Source organism: Oncorhynchus mykiss, chromosome 12 (genome assembly GCF_013265735.2).
Source record: "Oncorhynchus mykiss isolate Arlee chromosome 12, USDA_OmykA_1.1, whole genome shotgun sequence".
NCBI lineage: Eukaryota > Metazoa > Chordata > Actinopteri > Salmoniformes > Salmonidae > Oncorhynchus > Oncorhynchus mykiss.
Genome location: NC_048576.1, coordinates 102,792,714 through 102,812,600, shown reverse-complemented (window position 1 = coordinate 102,812,600; position 19,887 = coordinate 102,792,714).

The following is a 19,887-nucleotide window of genomic DNA, read 5'->3' as shown; positions in this document are numbered from 1 at the left end:
GCTATATAGGGACAGTGCTATATGGGGACAGTGCTATATAGGGACAGTGCTAGTGACAGTGCTATATGGGGAAAGTGCTATATAGGGACAGTGCTAGTGACAGTGCTATATGGGGACAGTGCTTTATAGGGACAGTGCTATGTAGTTACAGTGCTAGTGACAGTGCTATATGGGGGCAGTACTATATAGGGACAGTGCTATATAGGGACAGTGCTATATGGGGACAGTGCTATATAGGGACAGTGCTAGTGACAGTGCTATATGGGGAAAGTGCTATATAGGGACAGTGCTATATGGGGACAGTGCTAGGGACAGTTCTATATAGGGGCAGTGCTAGTGACAGTGCTATATGGGGAAAGTGCTAGGGACAGTTCTAGGGACAGTGCTAGGGGCAGTTCTAGGGACAGTTCTAGGGACAGTGCTAGGGGCAGTTCTAGGGACAGTGCTTAGGGGCAGTTCTAGGGACAGTGCTAAAGACAGTTCTAGGGACAGTGCTAAAGACAGTTCTAGGGACAGTGCTAAAGACAGTTCTAGGGACAGTGCTAAAGGCAGTTCTAGGGACAGTGCTAGGGACAGTGCTAGGGACAGTTCTAGGGACAGTGCTAGGGGCAGTTCTAGGGACAGTGCTAAAGACAGTTCTAGGGACAGTGCTAGGGACAGTGCTTAGGGGCAGTTCTAGGGACAGTGCTAAAGACAGTTCTAGGGACAGTGCTAAAGACAGTTCTAGGGACAGTGCTAAAGACAGTTCTAGGGACAGTGCTAAAGGCAGTTCTAGGGACAGTGCTAGGGACAGTGCTAGGGACAGTTCTAGGGACAGTGCTAGGGGCAGTTCTAGGGACATTGCTAAAGACAGTTCTAGGGACAGTGCTAGTGCTGACTTAGTTCTCAGGCAAAACACTCTCTCTAGTCAGTTGAGAATGAGACGTGTGTAAAGGGGCTCATTCACCCAACCCTGATAATGCTAGATAACAGAATTGCCTGGACAAAACTGTGCTACATTATAAACATTATAAACATGTATTTCCCTTTCTTGTTGTTTGCTGATGTCTAATATATCTAATGCAAAACATGCAGTGTACAAATATATGCGTTAATGAATTGCCCATTCCATTCCATATACTTTAGTCTTAAACTCTGTAATGATTTGCATAGCAGAAGACTGGGCTAGATTGACTTTGGTTTCCCACCTTTTATGTATATATTACTGAATAATACACAGAATGGGGCAAACTGGTCCAGTTATGATGAATACATCCTTTGTGTCGTATGTTAATGTTTAATGTAGTCAAATAAAACATGTTCATCACCCATTGACTATTTTAGATTGTTGTTTTACAGACATGACCATTTTTACCTGAACAGAAAAACAGATACGTTCAAATGTTTATTCACATATTCTTCACTGGTGGTTCTAGACCGTTTCAACTGGGGGGGCCAAGCTGGGGCCAGTTGTACTGTTAGAGGGGCCTGTTACGTTAGACGTTATTGTTGTCATATCGTAATAATTATTTCATACTCCACATTTAAGGGGGCCACAAGGGGGTCCAAAATTGTTGTCAATTAGGCACATTTGGGCAGTCTTGATACAAAATTTGAAACAGAAATGCAATGGTTCATTGGATCAGTCCGAAACTTTGCACATACACCTCTGCCATCTAGTGGCCAAAATCAAAATTACACCTGGGCTGAATAATACATAATGAACTTTCTCTTGCATTTCACAGATGATGGTACAACATTTTTTTTTTAAAACAGTTGATCTAATGTGTTATATTCTCCTACATTCCTTTCACATTTCCACAAACTTCAAAGTGTTTTCTTACCAATAATATGCATATCGTTGCTTCAGGGCCTGAGCTACAGGCAGTTAGATTTGGGTATGTCATTTTAGGCGAAAAGGGGCCGAGGCTTTAACATTATTCCACTTTTCATGTAGACTCATTTTGTCCTGCTAAAAGCATAACCACTGATCAAGCAACATTATGGACTAAATGATTTAACTTAATTAAACATTGTATTCTGGTGTGTTTAAGTAGGATTCCTTATTCCGGGACGGATGGAAGTTATCTAAAATATGTAAGTTGAAGGAGCCATGGGAGAATGCGTTTACATTTTTATTAAATATCTGGGATTAAATTACAGATTTCTTACACTGAGAAATGTACGACATTTGCGGCAGAGGGAAAAAGTAATACATTGGATAATAATGTTATCTGGTTAATTGTATCTAAGAGTAGCATGTTCATTTAAGTAAACATATACATTGACGTTGTTGTTGTTTAAAACTTATGATTAATGATTTGAGGTAAAGGGGAATTATCATTAGGTTTAGTTTATAGTTCACTTTTGAGTTTCTGAATCGAAGTAGCATAGTGAATGCTAGTTAGGCGTTTTGTGTTCTTCTGGGAAAATTGATGTTTAGGTGTCTCACTTTTAGACGTTTCCTGGGATTATAATCTTGGGGAGAATGAGGCCATAAACGACCAAATTGAAAAAGCCCTGGAAGTTTTGATTAATTATTAAGGTTTGCAAATACATACACATACAACATTTGTTAGGACTATTTGTTTTAGTGCAAAGGTATTTTAAAGAGGCACGCTCACATATGGAACTTTATGAGTTTTTTTTTCATGAGTTTTAATTACACAAGTTAATTTTTTAGATTTTTAAGGATACAGGGTTCTTTATGTCTAATGTGGTATGGAACATGACTATAAAAGGGTGGTATGACCTATTGACCTTATCATGGCTATCTTTTGGGGTCTGATCAACCTCAGGGGAGAGCCATTTGTATACTGAATGTGTGGTCATTTGGGTTACTAGTTTTAAGGTCAATTAATTATAATGGAGTTTTAGTTTGGGGTTAGAATTATTGTTTGAATCACTGATGAGAAAGTGTTTCAGGATTCTGTTTTACAATATTAGCAGTGAAGTTTTTGAATTGGCTATTATTGATTTGGTATTACAACAGAAAATAATCCTATTTATCATTGAGAATAAATAGGGGGAGATAAAACATGGTCCTTTGAGGTTTGGACAGGACACCGTATTAAGCCAATAGGGCAAGAAATTACATAGAAAAATAAGTTTCAGTTCTTAGGGGTGATAAATTACTGTAGATAAGGTATTCCACACTATGCAACATATATTAAATTCATGTTATTTTTTATTTAATTTTTTTATTTCACCTTTATTTAACCAGGTAGGCTAGTTGAGAACAAGTTCTCATTTGCAACTGCGACCTGGCCAAGATAAAGCATAGCAGTATGAGCAGACAACACAGAGTTACACATGGAGTAAACAATTAACAAGTCAATAAGACAGTAGAAAACAAAGGGGGAGTCTATATACAATGTGTGCAAAAGGCATGAGGTAGGCGAATAATTACAATTTTGCTGATTAACACTGGAGTGATAAATGATCAGATGGTCATGTACAGGTAGAGATATTGGTGTGCAAAAGAGCAGACAAATAAAGAAATAAAAACAGTATGGGGATGAGGTAGGTGAAAATGGGTGGGCTATTTACCAATAGACTATGTACAGCTGCAGCGATCGGTTAGCTGCTCAGATAGCTGATGTTTGAAGTTGGTGAGGGAGATAAAAGTCTCCAACTTCAGCGATTTTTGCAATTCGTTCCAGTCACAGGCAGCAGAGTACTGGAACGAAAGGCGGCCAAATGAGGTGTTGGCTTTAGGGATGATCAGTGAGATACACCTGCTGGAGCGCGTGCTACGGATGGGTGTTGCCATCGTGACCAGTGAGCTGAGATAAGGCGGAGCTTTACCTAGCATGGACTTGTAGATGACCTGGAGCCAGTGGGTCTGGCGACGAATATGTAGCGAGGGCCAGCCGACTAGAGCATACAAGTCGCAGTGGTGGGTGGTATAAGGTGCTTTAGTGACAAATCGGATGGCACTGTGATAGACTGCATCCAGTTTGCTGAGTAGAGTGTTGGAAGCCATTTTGTAGATGACATCGCCGAAGTCGAGGATCGGTAGGATAGTCAGTTTTACTAGGGTAAGCTTGGCGGCGTGAGTGAAGGAGGCTTTGTTGCGGAATAGAAAGCCGACTCTTGATTTTTCTTTTTCGATTGGAGATGTTTGATATGAGTCTGGAAGGAGAGTTTGCAGTCTAGCCAGACACCTAGGTACTTATAGATGTCCACATATTCTAGGTCGGAACCATCCAGGGTGGTGATGCTAGGCGGGCATGCGGGTGCAGGCAGCGATCGGTTGAAAAGCATGCATTTGGTTTTACTAGCGTTTAAGAGCAGTCGGAGGCCACGGAAGGAGTGTTGTATGGCATTGAAGCTTGTTTGGAGGTTAGATAGCACAGTGTCCAATGACGGGCCGAAAGTATATAGAATGGTGTCGTCTGCGTAGAGGTGGATCAGGGAATCGCCCGCAGCAAGAGCAACATCATTGATGTATACAGAGAAAAGAGTCGGCCCGAGAATTGAACCCTGTGGCACCCCCATAGAGACTGCCAGAGGACCGGACAGCATGCCCTCCGATTTGACACACTGAACTCTGTCTGCAAAGTAATTGGTGAACCAGGCAAGGCAGTCATCCGAAAAACCGAGGCTACTGAGTCTGCCGATAAGAATATGGTGATTGACAGAGTCGAAAGCCTTGGCAAGGTCGATGAAGACGGCTGCACAGTACTGTCTTTTATCGATGGCGGTTATGATATCGTTTAGTACCTTGAGTGTGGCTGAGGTGCACCCGTGACCGGCTCGGAAACCAGATTGCACAGATAGATTGTCAGATAGAATACTGAGGATCTCTGAAGGAAAGAGCTTGTAAGTGTAGGAAGGATTTTGAATATGGTTAGCATTCATTGTGGCTTTGTTTGACTATTAGGAGGTTTTTCTTTAAATAGTATTACATTTGACAGGAATATATGACATCTGTGGTGATTTAGGATTATTGTAAGGATTAAGATAGATTGATTAAGGAAATGTAAGGACTTTAGAGATGGCCACTTATAGACACGTTTTTTCTCAAATCAATGATTTTAGATAAAGTCAAACAGTGAGACGCTTAGTGGCGTTTGAGAGATAGGAGAGAAAGGGGTTCCTGTTTAAATCGGTAAATATATATATTTAAGAACATATATAAATAGCACACATACTTCTTAAACTAGATAAGACACTTGACAGAGAATTGGTACATGATTGATATGAATGGATGCCCAAGGGGAAATTGGACATACATGATAATGTCATAATATAAGAATAATTTACAAATTCTATCTAAATCATTATTTAGGGTATATAAGGTTGTTACCTGGGCAGAGCCAGGTATCAAAAGGGGGATGGGTAAGTTAGTGGCCTATTGGATAATAAACTAATAATAAAAAATAAAAATAAATGTTTAGCTAACAAATAGTCATAGAAGTTAAAGATATAATCAGATAAAACATATAAGAAACTGTTTGTTAACCAAGCCTGTATGTCCAGGATTTTATGCATTACAGGTGAACTACAGGTGAAGTCACTCAATCCAGTCCCAGAGGCTTGTTGGGGGGACCATACCAAGGACTCCTGGTGACAGATAGCTGAAAGAGCTACCCGGATTCATATCGCACGGCGGGAGGGTAAGACACACTGACACTGTCGAACAATAAACAGTGTTCGAGAGGAGAACTGGAATTAACAGAATTCCGGGGGCCATCTCTCGAATGAAGAAAATCCTTCCTGTCTTTTCACCCCTGTTTTTGTTCATAGAAGTGAAGGTGTGTCTGGCTCTTGCTAGTGATCTGTTCTCGGGGAGAGCTGTTCGTCTGAGCTGTCTTATCATGGGTGCCATATTCCTGATACAGCACGTCCTACTTGAGTATGCGGAGAGTGGTAATTTGACCCATGGTTTAGACAATGAGGATTTTGTTCCAAAACAAGCATAAGAGATCCCTAGATCTGGGTAGACAGGAAGTTAGAGTAGAGGTTGGGAAGGATCTCTCAATGGAGTTTTATGTAGACCAAATGGGGTCTCTAACTACATGGCAGTCTAGGACTCTGAGCCATTATGGCATATATCGGTGCAGGTTCCCATATTGATCATGGACACAGGTCATAGCTCATTTGGAGAGAGAGGGCTATATGAATTCACTCACCCAGTATGGAAGAAGGTAGAGTATAGTGAAGGTGAAAGTTTTTGATTGTAATCAGGAGAGAGGGATGTATTGCATAAAGATACGCCTAACCCTTTAAACAAAAATGAAGGAGGATATGACCAGGTCTTGGTCGACACCCTAGTATGGTTCTGGGTAGAGGAGTTTAGGCCGGTATGGTAAAGCTGTTCACGAAAGCAGGAATGCCAGATAATGACAGTTGTATTGATTGCACTATTTATATCCCCAGGTTCCCCTTAAATCAAGACTTCCTCCCTTTACAGTGACCGGAGGAGATTATTACCGTTTGGCCCGGTACAGTACTCTTGGGAAATTATGTCAGGGCGAGGTTTTACTGGCAGATTGGACAGGATTATGCTCCCTTGTACATTTGGGAATGCCTTTCACACTCATTCAATACCGAGACATGAAGTATAGCCAGATGGGAGAAAAGAGCTACTCCATCCGGGTCTCTTGATGACAAAGTATACATTGATAACATTGGGGTTCCACGGGGGTGCCAGATATGTTCAAAGCAAGAAATCAGATCCTAGCAGGATTAGAGTTAAGTATTTCCGGGTAGTCTACTCTCAATAAGAACGTGGACTGGATTAATTATATTTATGATAATCAACAGAGCTTTAACAAGTATACCAGAGATGCTATTAAAGGTTTTGCAGAACAGACTGAAGCAACCAGCCTGATGGCTTGGCAGAATAGAATTGCATTAGATATGTTATTGGCAGAAAAGGAGAAGTATGCGTGATTTTCGGAACCATTTTTGTGCTAACATCCCAAATAACACAGCTCCGGACGAATCAGTGCCCGAAGCCTCAGCTGGTTTGACCACCCAGGCTCATCGGTTGGCAGAAAACTCTGGGGTGGATACTTCTCTGACTAATTGGTTTGATAGTATGTTCGGAAAATGGAAAAAAAATATTATGATCACTGTATTATGGGCTACATTCACCTGATGTGACTGTTTTAGTTTTATGGGGCTGTTGTCTAATTCCCTGTGTACGAGGCCTTATTTCCAGGACTCTGGAGAAATCGATGATAATAGATGGTGAGGTACCAGTGGATACCAGGTTCTGACCCGTGGAGTGCTGAATGCATGTCTACAGAAGTGGACGAATCTGGATCCTTCATTTGCGGGGAATTTATATTTGATGAGACCATTTTTGATGTTTAGGGAGGTTAGGTTGTATCTTGTTTCATTATTATACTGTTTTTTTTATGAAGATTGTAAAGAAAATCCTGATAAGAAGAGTTATGATTCTGATGTTGGCCTAAAAACAGTCAGTGTGAATGCAAGTAGTGGGTTATGTTTAGGTGATGTTTTGATAACAAGTAGTGGGTTATGTTTAGGTGATGTTTTGATAACAAGTAGTGGGTTATGTTTAGGTGATGTTTTGATAACAAGTAGTGGGTTATGTTTAGGGGATGTTTTGATGACAATAAATATTTCTAATAAAAATAGTAGTATGCTTTTTAATATTTTAATATAACTACATGTGTGATTGGATGTATAATATTTAATCAAAGGGTGGATATGTTAAGGGAATTTTTTATCAATAATGACTAATTATGTATACATTTCAATCAGGACTGACTAATCAGAATATTATGTTACTGTATATGTACTAATCAGAATACTATTATGTTACTGTATATGTACTAATCAGAATACTATTATGTTACTGTATATGTACTAATCAGAATACTATTATGTTACTGTATATGTACTAATCAGAATACTATTATGTTACTGTATATGTACTAATCAGAATACTATTATGTTACTGTATATGTACTAATCAGAATACTATTATGTTGCTGTATATGTACTAATCAGAATACTATTATGTTACTGTATATGTACTAATCAGAATACTATTATGTTACTGTATATGTACTAATCAGAATACTATTATGTTACTGTATGTGTACTAATCAGAATACTATTATGTTACTGTATCTGTACTAATCAGAATACTATTATGTTACTGTATATGTACTAATCAGAATACTATTATGTTACTGTATATGTACTAATCAGAATACTATTATGTTACTGTATGTGTACTAATCAGAATACTATTATGATACTGTATATGTACTAATCAGAATACTATTATGTTACTGTATATGTACTAATCAGAATACTATTATGTTACTGTATATGTACTAATCAGAATACTATTATGTTACTGTATGTGTACTAATCAGAATACTATTATGTTACTGTATCTGTACTAATCAGAATACTATTATGATACTGTATATGTACTAATCAGAATACTATTATGTTACTGTATATGTACTAATCAGAATACTATTATGTTACTGTATATGTACTAATCAGAATACTATTATGTTACTGTATGTGTACTAATCAGAATACTATTATGTTACTGTATCTGTACTAATCAGAATACTATTATGTTACTGTATATGTACTAATCAGAATACTATTATGTTACTGTATATGTACTAATCAGAATACTATTATGTTACTGTATGTGTACTAATCAGAATACTATTATGTTACTGTATCTGTACTAATCAGAATACTATTATGTTACTGTATATGTACTAATCAGAATACTATTATGTTACTGTATGTGTACTAATCAGAATACTATTATGTTACTGTATGTGTACTAATCAGAATACTATTTTGTTACTGTATATGTATGAATTTTCTTTTTAATCCTAGTGCTGAATATAATGTGTGTAAATATAATCAAGAATTAGAACAATGACTGTCTGTTCTTGGTAGAAATGAATGAACTATATCGCCAGTCTGGCTAGAATGCTTATCTTCACAAGCATGTCCTTGGCTCGGTCGTATCTTAATAGGGTGAGACGATGTGAGACCCATACAGCCTTAGTACTAGAACGGAGATGGCACGGGTTGGTACTGAAACTAATGACCTCATTTTAAGTGTATAACCTGTGGTAAAATATGTAAGGAGCAGTACTATCGTGAATAAAATCTGCTGTTTGACTTTGAGACTGGGCTCTGTCCATTTTATACAAATAAGGGTCATACAAATCCTTATGAATTGACAGAGTGTTTAATTTTAATTGGGTATTAAAGAGAGGAATATAACTCCTGCAACATTTGGTCCTTCGAACCTGGATCTAAATATCCGTCCCTGCCATCTGGAGGTCGTACGCCGGAAAAATCGTGCACGAGCGGGTCTGGTCCCGTTATTTAAGACCTGGCCTCTGAATTGAGGGTAAAGACCAAGCCGGTGTACACCCCAGACCGACAGGGAAGGTGACTAGATCCAACGAACAGTGCTTTTCCGAGTCGGCGGCAGGTCAGTAGCCTTTATTCTCGAATTTGGGAGGAATTATTTGGGATATTTTTGATTGAATGTTCTAAAGGAATTTGGATTTAATCAATGATAGGTGCTTGAATATTCTGAACAAATACACTGGGTTTCTAATTTGCGTTTTAACCAAAATCGATAGGAAGGAAGAAACGGGACTCGTGGTAAGGTGCACTACCATACATAAACTAGAGCATAATAAATCCTGGTTTTGCAAGCCAGAAGGTTATTAAGGAGAGATATAGTACGCATTGGGGAATTAGGACTCTTGTTCCGTACAAATAGGATAGCCATTAATTCAAAAAACATACCTAAATAAAGTTTTAACCTGAGTAGTCTATCTGTAAATGGGAAGTAGTCTGACTATCAAGAAGTAGCAGATAGATATATTAAAACAGTGTATAAAGTGCTGATCCAATGAGGTGTGGTGGTAGACCCATGGATCCTAACAGTGTATAAAGTGCTGATCCAATGAGGTGTGGTGGTAGACCCATGGATCCTAACAGTGTATAAAGTGCTGATCCAATGAGGTTGTAGACCCATGAATCCTAACAGTGTATAAAGTGCTGATCCAATGAGGTTGTAGACATCTTAGTTCCAACATCTTTTTAGCTGCTGTCAAACCTGACATGAAAGGTATTTTCTGTAATGATAGTGGTGAATGATCATTAAGTGATAACAGTTTGGGGGAACAAGGTGTGATGACATCCACTACAGCAGATAAGACAGAGGGAACCTCTTTCCAAAACATGTCCCCTGGTCACTCCCAGTACATATGATTAAAGGAGCCCAAGGCACCTTGATTACATAGATCACACAGAGGAGAGGTTATGATTTTCATTAAATGTTTTCTAGATGGAAGGTATATGCACGAGATTACAATGTATCAGCTGGTGATTAGGATTGTTAGATGAACCCACTACGTTCCTGATGAACTCAACTGGTTGAGCCTGTTCAGCAGCTAGTTCCATGGACACAGTGATTTCAATGTCCTTCACCAAGGTCAGATGACTTTCAGTCAACAGTCACTTTGGTGTATCTTCACTCCGTAGCCCACATTCTAGTCTGTCTCTTATGATGTCATTTAGAACACCATTCAACTCACAGTGTTCTGATAGTTTCTTTACTGCAGCAGCAAACATTGGTACTGATTCTCCCTCTTCCTGATGTCTCCTGTGGAACCTGAACCTTTCAGCATTAACTAGTGGTTCTGGTGAAACATGTCCTTTAAGTATCTCCACAACATCCACATACGCCTTGTTACCTGTTGTCTGGATGTAACAGGCTGCCTAGTAAATTACATGTCTTTGGCCCCATTACACTAAAAACTGTAAGCACAGTGTTGTCATCATCAATGTAATTTACAAGAACAGAATATTCAAACCGTTCTGTATATGAGGTCCACTGCTCAATGGTTTCATTAAACTGTCCAATGTTTCCAACAATTCCAGCCATTTTTCATTTCTAAATAGGCTCATGATTGTCACTCACTTCAATATTGTCCTCAACCACATCAATATTTTCCTCAGTCACATGATCTTCATTCACTTCACTCATTGACGTTTCCTCCTCAAGTTCGCTCATTTAGCAGTTTTTATTTCCAAAGTTCGTCTTCACAGTTGAATAAATGTCCCTTCCTTTAATCAATATATATTCCTCCTTTTTTAACTTATTTGGGGTAGGGGGCAGTATTTTCACCTCCGGATGAAAAGCGTGCCCAGAGTAAACTGCCTGGAATATTTATGATGTAATTTTGTATTTCTGTTGACTCCAACATGGAGGAGAAATGTTGTTTATATCTGAGCGCCGTCTCAGATTATTGTATGGTTTGCTTTTTCCGTAAGTAAAAAAAAAAATCTGACACAGCGGTTGCATTAAAGAGAAGTATAATTCTCATAACACTTGTATCTTATATTAAAGTTTATGATGAATATTTCTGTAAATTGATGTGGCTCTCTGAAAAATCACTGAATGTTTTGGAAGCAAAACATTACTGAGCGTAAAGCGCCAATGTAAACTGAGATTTTTGGATATAAATATGCACCTTATCGAACAAAACATACATGTATTGTGTAACATGAAGTCCTATGAGTGTCATCTGATGAAGATCATCAAAGGTTAGTGATTCATTTGATCTCTATTTCTGCTTTTTGTGACTCCTCTCTTTGGCTGGAAAAATGGCTGTGTTTTTTGTGAGTAGGTGCTGACCTAACATAATCGCATGGTGTGCTTTCGTCGTAAAGCCTTTTTGAAATCGGACACTGTGTTGGAATTAACAACAAGTTTAGCTTTAAAATGGCGTATAATACTTGTATGGTTGAGGAATTTTAATTATGAGATTTCTGTTGTTTGAATTTGGCGCCCTGCACTTTCACTGGATGTTGGTCAGGTGGGACATTAGTCCCACATACCCTAGAGAGGTAATCAAGTTGTTTTCCAGATCTGGCATACGTCTCGGGTCCTTTTCCATGACAATGTTAAATCTCTCTCTTAGCTAGCTCAACTCTGCACTTGCCTCTGCTAGTAAATCACTGTGTTAACATTAGCCTAGACTGAACCACAGAAAATAACAGTTTTAAACAATTGTAAAAACCAACTTCTTCCAGACAGAATAGTTCCTGTAGATTCAGACTTATCACCAATCTGTTGTTATGTTTTGTGGGTTTCATAACCACGTCTGTATAACAATTCAATAATGATGAGACGGGAGACAGGAATCAGTTCAACCATTTATCTGGAACGTGATCATCTCAACACATACAAACCCCCATGATGCTCTGTGGCACAACCCCAATATACAACAATACATCAAAAAATTAATAAATGGAGACTAAACAAAACTTAAGAGGATTTAAATGTTTAGTTGTAGAAAGTAGGGCCATGGGACAGGGTCAGGAAGGTCAGTATGTTTGATACCTGGTTACAGAGGTGACATAACAAGCATAAGGTCCATTATAACACAGTGAAGTGGGGCCATGGGACAGGGTCAGAAAGGTCAGGATGTTTGATACCTGGTTACAGAGGTGACATAACAAGCATAAGGTTCATTATAACACAGTGAAGTAGAGGTGGGAGCTAAAAGCAGACATGGACAGTGAGACGTTGTGTGGAGGTCAGGGGTCAAACACTAGATCAGGACAGGTAGAAATGGCAAGGCTGGAAATAGACAGACACATTCTGATCATGGCTCAGACCTGACCTGAGACACCCAATCAGAAGATGCCATAACAAAGTCCTGACCTGAGACACCCAATCAGAAGATGTCATAACAAAGTCCTGACCTGAGACACCCAATCAGAAGATGTCATAACAAAGTCCTGACCTGAGACACCCAATCAGAAGATGCCATAACAAAGTAATGGCCTGAGACACCCAATCAGAAGATGCCATAACAAAGTCCTGGCCAGTAGGCTTTATGGGATTTCCTTTCATCAAAACCCAGAACATTTAAATGAGGCATCTGTCAATAAAAAGTTACTTTAGAGCTTTAGTTGTTGTGTCCAGTGTGTGTGTCACTGACAGAGGAACACTGATTCACCATCATCCCAAACCCAAAACCCTGGATAGAGGGGCTCAGTGAATGTGGAGGTGAATGTGTTCAGGTGGGTCAGTGTGTCAGAGGAGGCTCTATAGAAGGACAGAGTTCACGCTGGCCAGTCCAGATACACTCCTACTCTGTGGGGGCTGGAGGGGCAGACGTCTATGGTAGTGGGTTTATTATTGTGACAGGCAGAGTAACTGTTGTCAGAGCAGAACAGACCTCAAATCTCTCTGGGTGATCAGGATACGGCTGCTCCTCCGTCCTACATGTCACCTTTCTGTTCTCCTCAGACAGAGAGAGGTGGCTGTTTACTGTGTTTAGGTTCAGGGTGAGATCACAGACATCTGATGGATGAGAACAGAGAGAGCAGAGAACAGAAAGAGCGAGCAGAAAGAGAGAGAGCAGAGAGAACTCTGTTGCTATAGTGACCCTGCATTACAACACTCTGTTGCTATAGTAACCCTGCATCACAAAACTCTGTTGTACTAATTGTACAATTTGTTTAATTCATTTTCACATATTTAATTGTTTTGTATTTCATTTCATATTTGTTTCATGTTTCAACCAGTCGCAGGTGAACATCAACCTGACAGAGGAAACGTTAAATCAAATCCCTCCGAAGATGGTGCCTCTTCCTGTTCGGGCGGCGCTCGGCGGTCGTCTACTAGCTGATCCCCTTTTCTGTTTCATTTAGTTTAGTTGCACCTGTTTGTTGTTTGGGTTTTGGGCTGTTTAAACCCCGTCGGCCCGCTGGCTTTTCTGTTCATGTGGATTATTGTGGATTCCGTTTTTCCGGACAGTTCCGTCCTGTTTGTTGGGTTGCGCCCTTGTGTTTGGCCGTTACTCTGTTCTTGGAATAAAGATCCACGTTTTGAACTACCCTGCTCTCTGCCCCTGACTCCTCCACCCAGAAGATCCACGTTTTGAACTACCCTGCTCTCTGCCTGACTCCTCCACCCAGAAGATCCACGTTTTGAACTACCCTGCTCTCTGCGCCTGACTCCTCCACCCAGAAGATCCACGTTTTGAACCCTGCACTCTGCGCCTGACTCCTCCACCCAGAAGATCCACGTTTTGAACCCTGCTCTCTGCCTGACTCCTCCACCCAGAAGCCTTTACAATTACAAAATTGTTTTCATAATTAACAGGTTTTTTCTTGTTTCAAGTCTGTTTTATTATGAAAAGTACAATATATCCTTGTATACTTGTACAACTATGGAGCGTATGTCCATATATAATTATACAACTATGGAGTGTATGTCCAGATATAATTATACAACTATGGAGAGTATGTCCATATATAATTATACAACTATGGAGTGTATGTCCATATATAATTATACAACTATGGAGCGTATGTCCAGATATAATTATATAACTATGGAGCGTATGTCCATATATAATTATACAACTATGGAGCGTAGGTCCATATATAATTATACAACTATGGAGCGTAGGTCCATATATAATTATACAACTATGGAGCGTATGTCCATATATAATTATACAACTATGGAGCGTAGGTCCATATATAATTATATATAATTGTACAAATGATCACATTGGTATTTTAACGGTGTTATTGTAATAAGTCCTGGGTCAAGGTCCTCACAATTTTAGGAAGACGTGTGTGTGTGTGTGTGTGTGTGTTTGAGTGTGTGTCCAGTGTGTGTGTGTGTCCTGTGTGTGTGTTTGTGTCCTGTGTGAGTATGTGTCCTGTGTGTGTGTCCAGTGTGTGTTTGTCCAGTGTGTGTGTGTCCAGTGTGTGTGTGTGTCCAGTGTGTGTCTGTGTCCAGTGTGTGTCTGTGTCCAGTGTGCGTGTGTGTGTGTCCAGTGTGTGTGTCCAGTGTGTGTGTGTGTGTGTGTGTCCAGTGTGTGTGTGTGTCCAGTGTGTGTGTGTGTGTCCAGTGTGTGTGTGTCCTGTATGGAACCATCGTACGTCTGTTCTTGACCTCTCCTCTGTGAGTTCAGGGTATTTGAGATGGGAGTATCTAGAAAGGTACCTCTCCTCCGTGAGTTCAGGGTATTTGTGATGAGAGTATCTAGAAGGGTACCCCTCCTCTGTGAGTTCAGGGTATTTGTGATGAGAGTATCTAGAAGGGTACCTCTCCACTGTGAGTTCAGGGTATTTGAGATGGGACTATCTAGAAAGGTACCTCTCCTCCGTGAGTTCAGGGTATTTGAGATGGGAGTATCTAGAAGGGTACCTCTCCTCCGTGAGTTCAGGGTATTTGAGATGGGAGTATCTAGAAGGGTACCTCTCCTCCGTGAGTTCAGGGTATTTGAGATGGGAGTATGTAGAAGGGTACCTCTCCTCCGTGAGTTCAGGGTATTTGAGATGGGAGTGTCTAGAAGGGTACCTCTCCTCTGTGAGTTCAGGGTATTTGAGATGGGAGTATGTAGAAGGGTACCTCTCCTCCGTGAGTTCAGGGTATTTGAGATGGGAGTATCTAGAAGGGTACCTCTCCTCTGTGAGTTCAGGGTATTTGTGATGAGAGTATCTAGAAGGGTACCTCTCCTCCGTGAGTTCATCAGGGTATTTGTGATGGGAGTATGTAGAAGGGTACCTCTCCTCCGTGAGTTCAGGGTATTTGTGATGAGAGTATCTAGAAGGGTACCTCTCCTCCGTGAGTTCATCAGGGTATTTGTGATGGGAGTATCTAGAAGGGTACCTCTCCTCCGTGAGTTCAGGGTATTTGTGATGGGAGTATCTAGAAGGGTACCTCTCCTCTGTGAGTTCAGGGTATTTGAGATGGGAGAGAATTGATCTGGATCTTTCAAGTTAAAAGGCACTTTGTAACCTTTCTGTGGTTTGTCATGTCGACTAGGGGATCTTTGCTATAAAATATCTCAGTTGCTATTTTATTGTATTCATTTATACTTATACTATATGATATTATTTACACACTGAACTGATCTGAGGATCAAAGAGATGAAGCTCATATTATTAAAATATGTAGTTTAAGTATAACTCTGACTGGGGTAAACTCTCAGCATTTGGTTTATCCAGTGTGTGTCCAGTGTGTGTGTGTGTCCAGTGTGTGTGTGTGTGTGTGTCCAGTGTGTGTATGTGTGTGTGTGTGTGTGTGTTCAGTGTGTGTGCATGTGTGTGTCCAGCAGGTGTGTGGGTCCAGTGTGTGTGTGTGTGTGTGTCCAGTGTGTGTGTGTGTGTGTGTGTCAAGTGTGTGTCTGAGTCCAGTGTGAGTGTGTTTGGGTCCAGTGTGTGTCTGAGTCCAGCGTGAGTGTGTGTTGGTCTAATATGTGTGTGTGTTTGTCTAGTGTGTGTGTGTGTTTGTCCAGTGTGTGTGTGTGTGTGTGTGTGTGTGTGTGTGTGTGTGTGTGAATTCAGTCTGTTTGGGTGTGTCCAGTGTGTGTGTGTGTCCAGTGTGTGTGTTTGTCCAGTGTGTGTGTTTGTCCAGTGTGTGTGTGTCCAGGTTGTATGTGTGTGTCTGTGTCCAGTGTGTGTGTGTGTCCACTGTGTATGTGTGTGTGTGTGTCCCCAGTGTGTATGTGTGTGTGTCCAGTGTGTATGTGTGTGTCCAGTGTGTGTGTATGTGTGTGTCTGTGTCCAGTGTGAGTGTGTGTGACATGTTAGTCCAGTACGTGTGTGTGTCCAGTCTGTGTGTGTGTCCAGTGTGTATGTGTGTCCAGCGTGTGTGTGTTCACTGACAGAGGGACACTGAGTCGCCATCCCACAAAACCCTAAACAATGTGTGTGTGTGTGTGTATGTATGTGTCCAATGTTTGTGTGTGTGTATCACTGTTAACATGGTAATTATTTACAGGGACACTGAGGAGTCCAGTGTGTGTGTGTGTGTGTGTGTGTGTGTGTGTCATTGTGTGTGTGTGTGAGAAAGAGTCCAGTGTGTGTGTAAGTCCAGTGTGTGTCTGTGTCATTGTGTGTGTGTGTGTGAGAAAGAGTCTAGTGTGTGTGTGTGTCAGGTTATTATTGACAGAGACAGTGTGTGTGTGTTCAGTGTGTGTGTGTATCACAGGGACACTGAGGCACCATCACCCCAAAGCCTAAACCCTGGATAGAGGGGCTCAGTGAATGTGGAGGTGAATGTGTACAGGTGGGTCAGTGTGTCAGAGGAGGCTCTATAGAAGGACAGAGTTCCAGCTGGCCAGTCCAGATACACTCCTACTCTGTGGGAGCTGGAGGAGGGGACGTCTATGGTAGTGGGATTATTATTGTGACAGGCAATGTAACTGTTGTCAGAGCAGAACAGAGTCCAGGACTTGTCATTGTATCCAAGACAACCACCCCTTCCTCTCCTGTTGATTCCTTTATATGTCACTCCTATATCAGCCCCCCTTCTCCCTGTCCACACTTCCTCTCCCCTCCCACTCCACTCTACCTCCCAGTAACAGCGCCCAGTCAGACCCTCTCTACACAGCACCTGTCTACAGTCCTCAAATCTCTCTGGGTGATCAGGATACGGCTGCTTCTCTCTCCTACATGTCACCTTTCTGTTCTCCTCAGACAGAGAGAGGTGTCTGTTTACTGTGTTTAGGTCCAGTGTGAGATCACAGACATCTGATGGATGAAACCAGACACAATATTAGAAATCATCATCATTCACATTAGAATGTTAACTCACTTTTCACTAATTCATTTAATGTAGATGTTTCTAGGTATCAAAAGGAGAAGTTAAGGTAACTTGAGACTTGTTGAATGATCATATGTTATACTGTATGGTAATATAAAACACACTTATTCCTATTAATTACACACACACACACACACACACACACACACACACACACACACAGTCAAAGCAACTCTTTGTAAACTTTGGTGTCCCTGATTTCTGCTTCTGTAGAACTACAGCTGATATTTAATATGACCAAGTAAGTCATGATGGTGGTCTTTGACTTTGACTTAACTTGAATTAAGACTTATTCTTAGTCATATTCTTCACAGCTGTCAACACTCACATTTTCTAAGCCCAGGTTTCATTCTGTTCTCTCCACCATGTTCCACACTGTAGCGGTAAGCAGAAGAACAGACAGTCATTGAGGGATACACCTGAACTCTCACACACACACACACACACACACACACACACACACACACACACACACACACACAGTCAGCATATAACTTTGTCCAAGTGTTGATAAGAATGTTTGTCTTAACTAGCCTGATAAGTCAACATGTCTGATATGAACATTGACATAAACCCTCTACATACTTGAGTTTCTCCAGTCTGCAGTGTGGATCCTCCAGTCCAGCAGAGAGCAGTCTGACTCCTGAGTCTCCTGGGTGATTGTAGCTCAGGTCCAGCTCTCTCAGGTGTGAGGGGTTTGACCTCAGAGCTGAGACCAGAGAAGCACAGCCTTCCTCTGTGACTAGACAGCCTGACAGCCTGCAAAGAGTCAAATCATATTAAAATCACACTGATATTCTTTGGTGGTGAAAATAGTGGCAGTATATTTTTTCAACATATTCCATATATATTCGTAAATTAGTGTATCATCATAAAAAATGACAAATGATCAAAATAATAATTTCCTGCAGATAGAAACATGTATAGTACAAATATTATAGTAGACTGACCAGACCAGTTTAAAAAGCAGTATCAGTCAGAAGACAGACAGTGAGGAATCAGATTTAGATTGTATTGAGTATACAGTCCACACCATATCTATTTAGACAGTGAGGTATCAGATTTAGATTGTATTGAGTATACAGTCCACACCATATCTATTTAGACAGTGAGGTATCAGATTTAGATTGTATTGAGTATACAGTCCACACCATATCTATTTAGACAGTGAGGTATCAGATTTAGATTGTATTGAGTATACAGTCCACACCATATCTATTTAGACAGAGTGAGAGAGTTACAGAGGCTACAACAAAGCATGCTAAACTCTCACCATTACCAATAACAGAGGCTACAACAAAACATGCTAAACTCTCACCATTACCAATAACAGAGGCTACAACAAAACATGCTAAACTCTCACCATTACCAATAACAGAGGCTACAACTAAACATACTAACCTCTCACCATTACCAATAACAGAGGCTACAACAACACATGCTAACCTCTCACCATTACCAACAACAGAGGCTACAACAAAACATGCTAACCTCTCACCATTACCAATAACAGAGGCTACAACTGAACATACTAACCTCTCACCATTACCAATAACAGAGGCTACAACAAAACATGCTAACCTCTCACCATTACCAAAAACAGAGGATACAACAAAACATGCTAACCTCTCACCATTACCAATAACAGAGGCTACAACTGAACATACTAACCTCTCACCATTACCAATAACAGAGGCTACAACAAAACATGCTAACCTCTCACCATTACCAACAACAGAGGATACAACAAAACATGCTAACCTCTCACCATTACCAATAACAGAGGCTACAACAAAACATGCTAACCTCTCACCATTACCAACAACAGAGGATACAACAAAACATGCTAACCTCTCACCATTACCAATAACAGAGGCTACAACTGAACATACTAACCTCTCACCATTACCAATAACAGAGGCTACAACAAAACATGCTAACCTCTCACCATTACCAACAACAGAGGATACAACAAAACATGCTAACCTCTCACCATTACCAATAACAGAGGCTACAACAAAACATGCTAACCTCTCACCATTACCAATAACAGAGACTACAACAAAACATGCTAACCTCTCACCATTACCAATAACAGAGACTACAACAAAACATGCTAACCTCTCACCATTACCAATAACAGAGGCTACAACAAAACATGCTAACCTCTCACCATTACCAACAACAGAGGATACAACAAAACATGCTAACCTCTCACCATTACCAATAACAGAGGCTACAACAACACATGCTAACCTCTCACCATTACCAATAACAGAGGC